The sequence below is a fragment of the Galeopterus variegatus genome, unplaced genomic scaffold, assembly GCF_000696425.1.
Source record: "Galeopterus variegatus unplaced genomic scaffold, G_variegatus-3.0.2 Scaffold1910, whole genome shotgun sequence".
Lineage (NCBI taxonomy): Eukaryota > Metazoa > Chordata > Mammalia > Dermoptera > Cynocephalidae > Galeopterus > Galeopterus variegatus.
Window position 1 is genome coordinate 171468 of NW_007728021.1, and position 8113 is coordinate 179580.

The window sequence follows — 8113 nt, forward strand, 5'->3', positions numbered from 1 at the left end:
GCCGGCCCTTTCCTCCTTTTCTAATATAGGAGTTTATTGCTGTTACTAGCTGCATGCTGCAAATATCAATGCTGTTTCCGTTTTCTTTCAGTTCACAATACTTTCTAATTTTGACTTTGATTTGACACGTGAGTTATTCAGAAGTGTATTATTTTCCAAATATTTGGGGATTTTCCAGTTATCCTTCTGGTATTGATTTTTAATTTAATTCCATTGTGGTTAGAGAACAGATGAAGTATGATGAATACTTTTAAATTTTATTGAGACTAAAAAATGGCCCAGAGGGCCGGCCCATGGCTCACTCAGGAGAGTGCGGTGCTGATAACACCAAGGCCACGGGTTCGGATCCCACATAGGGATGGCTGGTTAGCTCACTGGCTGAGCGTGGTGCTAACAATACCAAGCCAAGGGTTAAGATCCCCTTACCGGTCATCTTTATAAAAAAAAAAAAATGGCCCAGAATATGATCTATTTTGTGAATTTGAAAAGAACATGTATTATGCTGTTGTTGGATGGAATGTCCCATAAATATTAATTAGGTCATGTTAATAGGTAGTATTATTTGAATCTTCTATATCCTTACTGATTTTGTGTCTACTTGTTCTATCAATTATTGAGAGAGGAGTGTTGAAATCTCTAACTATAATTGGATCTGTCTGTTTCTCCAGGCAGTTCTATCAGTTTTTGCTTCATGTATTTTAAAGCTCTGATATTAGGTGCATAAACATTAAGGATAGTTTTTAAAAAAATTTTTATTGATGGACCAGCCCCGTGGTGCACTCGGGAGAGTGCGGCACTTGGGAGTGCAGTTGGCGCTCCTGCCTCAGGTTCAGATCCTATATAGGGATGGCCGGTGGCTCACTGACTGAGTTCGGTGCGGGCAGCACCAAGCCAAGGGTTGCCGGTCACAGAAAAGACCAAAAAAAAAAAAATTTATTGAATCATAATTGATTATACATATTTTTTGGTTCAATGTTGACATATGTTGATCAAATCAATACTACTGGTATATATATTGTTACAAGTTGTACTTATTCTTTATGCCCCTTGTCCAATCTCTCCCTCTCCCTCTCCCTCCCACCTCCCACCACTGATAACCCTAGATTTCTTCTCTCCTTCTGAAAGAGTAATGGTTACTCTGTTGATTTGTTGCTTGGATGATCTCTCCAATGCTGAGAGGTGTGTTCAGGTCCCCCAATATTATCCTAGAGCTGATGCTTCTTCTGTCACTCTGGAATGGGCTTTGTGGAGAGAGAGATCCTCTTCTTTTCTTTGGTCTCTGCTGGTGACTCTCCTTGTGTCAGTGCCCTCCTGTGGCTGGTGGACCATCTGCATGGTGGTTGTGGTGTCTAGCTGCTTTCACGGCAGCCATGGTTATTGTAGTGGCTGTGGTGGGCCACCCACATTGAGGGGGTGCTTTTGGCATGCTCCTTGGTGCTGGTGGTGTACCTGGTTGTGGGAGGGGGTCCGGTCCCCAGCTCCATGTCCCAGGTCCCTGGGCAGGCCCTGAGGTGCTGGTTGTCCTTGCCATGCCCCAGTGTTCTCCTGGTGGGCCCGTTTTCCCCACCGCCTGTGCTGCAAACACTTCCCATGGGATGGGCTGTGCACTGGTCCCTTGTGATGACTCACTGGCCTCTGAGTGGCTCCTTTTTTTCAGTTGTTGTGGCCCCTCACTCCTATGTGGGTCCACAGGAACTCTATCATCTGGTCTTGCTGGCCTGAGGGCCACCAAGGCCCTCTTCTCCCCTGCTGACTCCAAGCAACTTCATCGAAGGGCACAGCTGCAGCTTTTCCTAGCTCCTGCTCCCTGCACTCAGCAGCTCCAGCCTTAAGGTGGCCATGACATGAAATGGTCGGAGCGATTTTTTCTTTCTCTCATCGTGGCTTCTCCCACCTTCATGCACTCCCTAGGTCTCCCTTCCTCTTCCCCTAAGCTCTAGTGGCCCCAGCTTGGCTGTTGTTGCTTTTTTATAGTTGTCAATTTGTTGATTTGTGGGAGAGAGTGACACTGGGGATCATCTATTCTGCCATCTTGACTGGAAGCATAGCAATATTCTTTGATCTGAAATCTACTTTGAGTGATATTAATATAGCCACTTCAGCTTTCCTATGATTAGTGTTAGCATGGGATATCTTCTGGATCCTTTTACTTTTAATCTCTTTGTGTCTTTATATATTTAAAGTGGGTTTCTAATAAGCAGCATATAGTTGAATCTCGCTCTTTTAATCCACTTTGCTAATCTCTGCCTTTTAACACTAACTGTGATTATTGGGCTTAAATCTACCATCTTGCTATTTGCTTTCTACGTGTTTCATGTTTTGTTTGTTCCCTTTTTCCTTTTCTTAATGCTTTCTTTTGGATTATGTATTTTTATGATTCCATTTTATCTTTTGTGTTGGCTTTTATTAGCTATAACTCCTGTGGTTATTTTAGTTGCATTAAGGTTTATAATATGCAGCTTTAGCTTATCACAGTCTACCTGCAAATAATATTATACTACTTGGAATATTTACAATAGCCAAGAGTTGGAACCAGCCCAAATGTCCATCATCAGATGAGTGGATACGGAAAATGTGGTATATCTACACAATGGAATACTACTCAGCTATAAAAACGAATGAAATACTGCCATTTGCAACAACATGGATGGACCTTGAGAGAATAATATTGAGTGAAACGAGTCAGGCAGAGAAAAAGAAATACCACAGAGGTTCCTCAAACAGTTGCAGATTGATCTACCATATGACCCAGCTATTTCACTGCTGGGAATATATCCAAAGGAATGGAAATCATCAAGTCGAAGGTATACTTGTTTCCCAATGTTCATTGCAGCACTCTTCACAATAGCCAAGAGCTGGAATCAGCCCAAATGTCCATCATCGGATGAGTGGATACGGAAAATGTGGTATATCTACACAATGGAATACTACTCAGCTATAAAAACGAATGAAATACTGCCATTTGCAACAACATGGATGGACCTTGAGAGAATTATATTAAGTGAAACGAGTCAGGCAGAGAAAAAGAAATACCACATGTTCTCACTTATTGGTGGGAGCTAAAAATAAATAAATAAATTCACTCACACACACACAAAATAACCGGGGTGGGGGGAGAAGATATAACAACTACAATCCTTTGAAGTTGTTACAACAAGCAAACGGAAAGGACATTGTTGGGTGGGAGGGGGGGAGAGGGAGGAGGGAGGGAGGTTTCGGTGATGGGCCATAATAATCAACCACATTGTATATCGACAAAATAAAAATTTAAAGGGAAGAAAAAAAAAATATTATACTACTTGGCATATAGTGTAAGAACCTTAGACAGCATACCTTCATTCTCCCCTCCTGGCCTTGTATTTAAAATAGACCTTACAAAAATGACAGAGAAGGTATAAACTCCCAATGATTAAGGAAGCAAGAGGGACCAACAGCACACAAAAGATTTCATCTTGTTTCAAGAATATGGAAAGCAGAGGAGTGGTACCTGATGAAGAAGTGGGGGCAGAAGCAACTCCAGCCAAGAAGGAGAAGAGTGAGCCAGTTTGTCCAGGTAAGTCCCAGAGGGGCCACCTAAGAGATGGCAGGAATGACAAAGAGGGAGCCATAGGGCTGAAAATGCTTCCTCCCCACTATGAGTGCCATACTCATGGCAGTCTGGTGGCCACTACCCAGGTAGAAGACTTCCACTTTCTGGCATTCAGTAGTCCCCAGAGACATGTCTTGTTCCTGCCTGATCACCCTAAAGTGCCAGGGCAATAAGTCCTACAGTCACAGGGCTCCCAATCAGCTTTTTAAAAAATGATTTCACTCTTAAACATGGACAACCAAGGATCACCAAACATTTAAGGAAACTGCCAATGTACAAGTGACAGACCAAGAGAAAAGATGACCCAGAGTAACAGAGGTAATTAGAGAACCAAAAGGTATCTTAAAGAAAAACTCTAATCAACTTCAGAGATTAAGGGATGAAGATATCCAACAATATATATCACATCCAAAAAACAAGAACAGGATGCTATGAAAAAAGAGTTAGAGAAGGAAAGATTTTGGCAAATAGAATTGAAAAATAAAACAGAGGATGTTCCCAGAAAGTGGAACCAAAATATCAAGATAATGTGAGAGAAAAGGATCAATAGGAGGTCTGATTTCCAATTCTAGAAAGGGGATCCAGAAAGAATAGAGAACATGGAGAAGAGGGAAAGAAAAATCAAAATTTCCCTGAGCTGAAGGATGTCATTGGCTTAAAAGGGTTTGCTGAATGCTCAGCATCACAGATGTCAAAAGATCATTGCTATGAAAGTGCATTACGCTAGGAACAAAGAATTCTTAAATGCTTCTAAAGTGGAAAAACCAGTCACCTACAAGGGGAAAAAAATCATACTGGCAGCAGAGTTAACAATGATAGTGGCCTTAAAAATTCTGAGGAAAGTGGTTTTTTACCTAGAATTTTATATCCAGCCAAACTATCATTAAAGACATGGAAAGACTAAGAAAATTTACTTTCTTTTTTTTTTAGGAAGTTAATTGAGGATGTGCTGAAGCAAACTGAAAGCATAAAACAAGAGTGCCGTGAAGGAAATAGTGTGTCCACCCCAGGAAAGCAGCTAAGTCCTGGAGGTTATCTGCACAGAGACCTACAACCAATGCAGATTGGTGCAAGAGGACAGAGAGTCCTGGGTAGTAGGTTTGAAAAAGGAAAATCTGATAGAATAGCTGACTAGATGTGGAGGCTGAAGAAAACTAAGAGTATAATAAAACCAAAGAATACAAGAAAAAGGCAATTAGAAACTCCTGGAAAAATAAAAAGCTGTATAGGAAAGAAAAAGTAATTTGATACCTTTCCTGGCTCTGCAGTGAATAGTAGTTAACAGTCACAATAATGTAAACTCTGTTTATTAACTTTCACTTTTTAGAAATAACATATAGACAATATTTGGAAAATATGATTGTAGTATGGGACAATGTAAATGTTACCAATTCTAATCTTGAAAAATAAAAATACAGGTTGGAGTTCTTGGGAGGTGGAAGGCAGGGAGGAAAGCTAAAGGGAAGGATGGAAGGATGGTGCACGAAAAAACGTTATCTTACTTTGTGGGGTGTCACAAAATACTGCCCGAGGGCTGGCTAGACGATTATCTGAGTTGGGTAGAGCATGGTGTTATAACACCAAGGTCAAGGGTTCAGATCCCCATACCAGCCAACTGCCAAAAAAAAAAAAAAAAAAATTTGGGCTGGCTGGTTAGCTCAGTTGGTTAGAGCGCTGCCTTAAAACACCAAGGCCATGGGTTTAGATCCCTGTACCAGCCAGAGTAAAAAATAAATAAATAAAAAAAATTAAAAATAAAGAAAAAGAAACTAAGCAGAAAAATAGCTCAAATGAAACTATCACAGCTGGTTTAAGGAGTGAGACTGGGGGTGTGATGTAGGGGATTCTTACTTGAATGAACTCTTCAGTACTATCTAGCCACCTGCGTATTTCTTTGGTAAAGTTAAAGGAACATGTTGAGCCCCAGGTATAGGCCAGGCACTGTGCCGGGGGCTGAGAGTACAGCGCTAAACAAACACAGTCCCTGCATCGTGTTGCTTTCAAGACTTTTGGCTGCAACCATAGGAGATTCTCAAATCTCTCTTATTTCTCATTCTCCTTTCTCCTGAGCTCTAGACCCAACTCCACTCGCTGATTGCATTTTCCCAGAAAGGGACTTCAGATTCACCTTGTTTAAAATACTATGCATCCCTTGTAGGAGCGTGAGCTGTCTCCTCTCTCTGGAAAGCCCCTTGTTTCCTACAGGGTTCACTGATTCCTGGAGACCTTCTGGACCCTACCCCATTGTTCTGGGTGAGGGGCTGCTCCTACAGCCACCCTGCCCTCCCCTCCAGATCTGTATCGAAGCACAGTCTCTTGCTGATTGTCAATAAGACCCCAGGCAGAATGTGTGGGTTGCCCACTTGGAATCTCTGATCTCCTGCACAGAAAGTCTGGCATAAGGTAGATGCTCAGCAAATGTCTCTGCAAAGAATTGAATTCCTTATCCCTCTCGCCTTGCCAGACTCTGCAGTTTAGCCTCCGTTTCTTCCCTCAAGTTCACATCCCATGTATCTATACTCTAGTGTGGCCCACACGGTTCTGCGTGTCTGACTCCCATCTTCCTTTCCAGTCTCTAATCTCTTGATATCCCCCGTCTCCCCTCGCCCTGATCCATCCTTCATCCTATCACCCAAATTAGAAACCTGGGTCATCTGTGACTCTCCTCACTTCCGTGGTTCTTGACCTTCCTACCTCTGATGCTGACCTTGTACGCATCCCTCTTCTACCCCACTGCCTCTCTCCACCTCTCCCAATACAAGTCAACAGACTTACTACCTGCTGTCGCTTGGCGCTGAGTTCTTTGCACACATTCAGACTTCACAGCTGCCCTATGCACACGTGGCCATGGCTCTCCTCTCACAGATGAGCCTGGCTGGCTCCAAACTCTGTGATGCTAATCACTGTTCTGTCTTAAACCTCTTTAGGCCCCAGCTGGGCCACTGCAACCACGTTCCCCTCCAACCTGGGCTTCTCAGACCCCAGAGTGAGCCTGCTACATCACACCTGCCTCTGGTTACACCCAGACTCTAGTGTGGCCTGAAAGATCCTGCATGGTTTGACCTCTGCCTTCTTTTTTCATCTCTTGGTATCCAGCTCCCTGGATGTCCCAAGCTCAAGGCACCCCAAAGCATGGCAGGCCCTTTTGTGCCTTAGTGCCTTTGCACATGCTATTTCTTATACCTGGAATCTTACTCAAGCCTGAAAGCCCAACTCAGATCTCCACTGCCATCTTCTCTGTGGCAAGCCTAGCTGTCCAACCAAAGCTGCTCTCTGGTTGTTGATTCTTAGCACATTTTTAATGCTGGACCATGTCCTCTTGGGAGAGACAGTCCCAAGAAGAAAGCCCCATTTCAGTGGGGATCTAAGCCCCTATCTGTGAAAAGGACACCCAGGGCACCTAGGGGCAAACATCTGTGCTCACTGGTGCAGAGAAGAGTAGAAGGCACTGAGGAGGTGCTCAATAAATATTTGTTGAAAGAAGACTGCTCCTCCCTGCAAAGCTCCAAGCATCAACTGGGGACAAATGGATGTGATTTTTTGGATTACCTGCAATTTGGGATAGTTCATGAGTCGTTTCCTGGACACAAGGCCATTGCTCCTGCCCAGAACCCCTCCTCCAAGAACCCGGTGAATCTGTGGGCTTTACCCCACGGTGTGCCCGTACTGGGAGCGGTTAGGGGCGCGGGGAAGGCTTTGGGGAGGGTCGACCTTCCTTTCCGGCGCCCGGGTTCGGGAGCAAGGGGAGGGGCCGGGCCGATTGCTTGCCGCCCGCTCCGCGCCCCGCCCCCTCACTTTCACTTTCTCCGCCCGGCACCCCCACCTCCGTCCCTTGGCGCCCCCCACCCTCCTCGGCCGCACGCGCGCCCGCACGCTCCCACCTGTCACCCCCATGCTGTCCGAAGCTCTGTCGAGGAGGCCGGGAGCGGGCTGACGGCTGCTGCCCTTCTGCCTCCAGTGTGCTCTTTGGGAGGTGGGGTGGGGGGCACGGGAGATGCCGGGGGCGCCTGCGCCTGTGATGTCGCCGCCTCTGTGACATCCCCGCCACGACCCCCCACCCCCACCCCCGTAGGCAGGAAACCGCTCTCGGGATTGCCAGCACACGGGCCTTGGCGGCCGAGGGAGCGTTCTTTGGTTACCCTCCCTCACCCCCGCAGCCGGAAGCCCTCTCTGAGCGGTGGGGAAGGCAGCCCCTGGTAAGGCAGGGGTCTGCGGGGCTGGGCTATGCACCTGCTCTGGGCACACCGGGCACAAGGCTGCTGCCCCTTCCGTGGGCCCTGAATCAACCCAAGCCATTGGTGTGCCCATGAGCATGCACACACTTGCACACAGCTTTGGGGCTGTAGAGCCAGATTAGACACGGGACCCTGTGTTCCCCTCCCATCCATCCTCAGACAGGAGCTTCCCCCTTCCCCCCCATGACCAAGGAACTCACTCTTGGAGTCATCCCTGACCCCATGGGGGTGCTCAGGAGGCAGCTGGAAGGGGTGGGAGTCCAACTAGTTCAGTTCCCTGGAAGCTGGG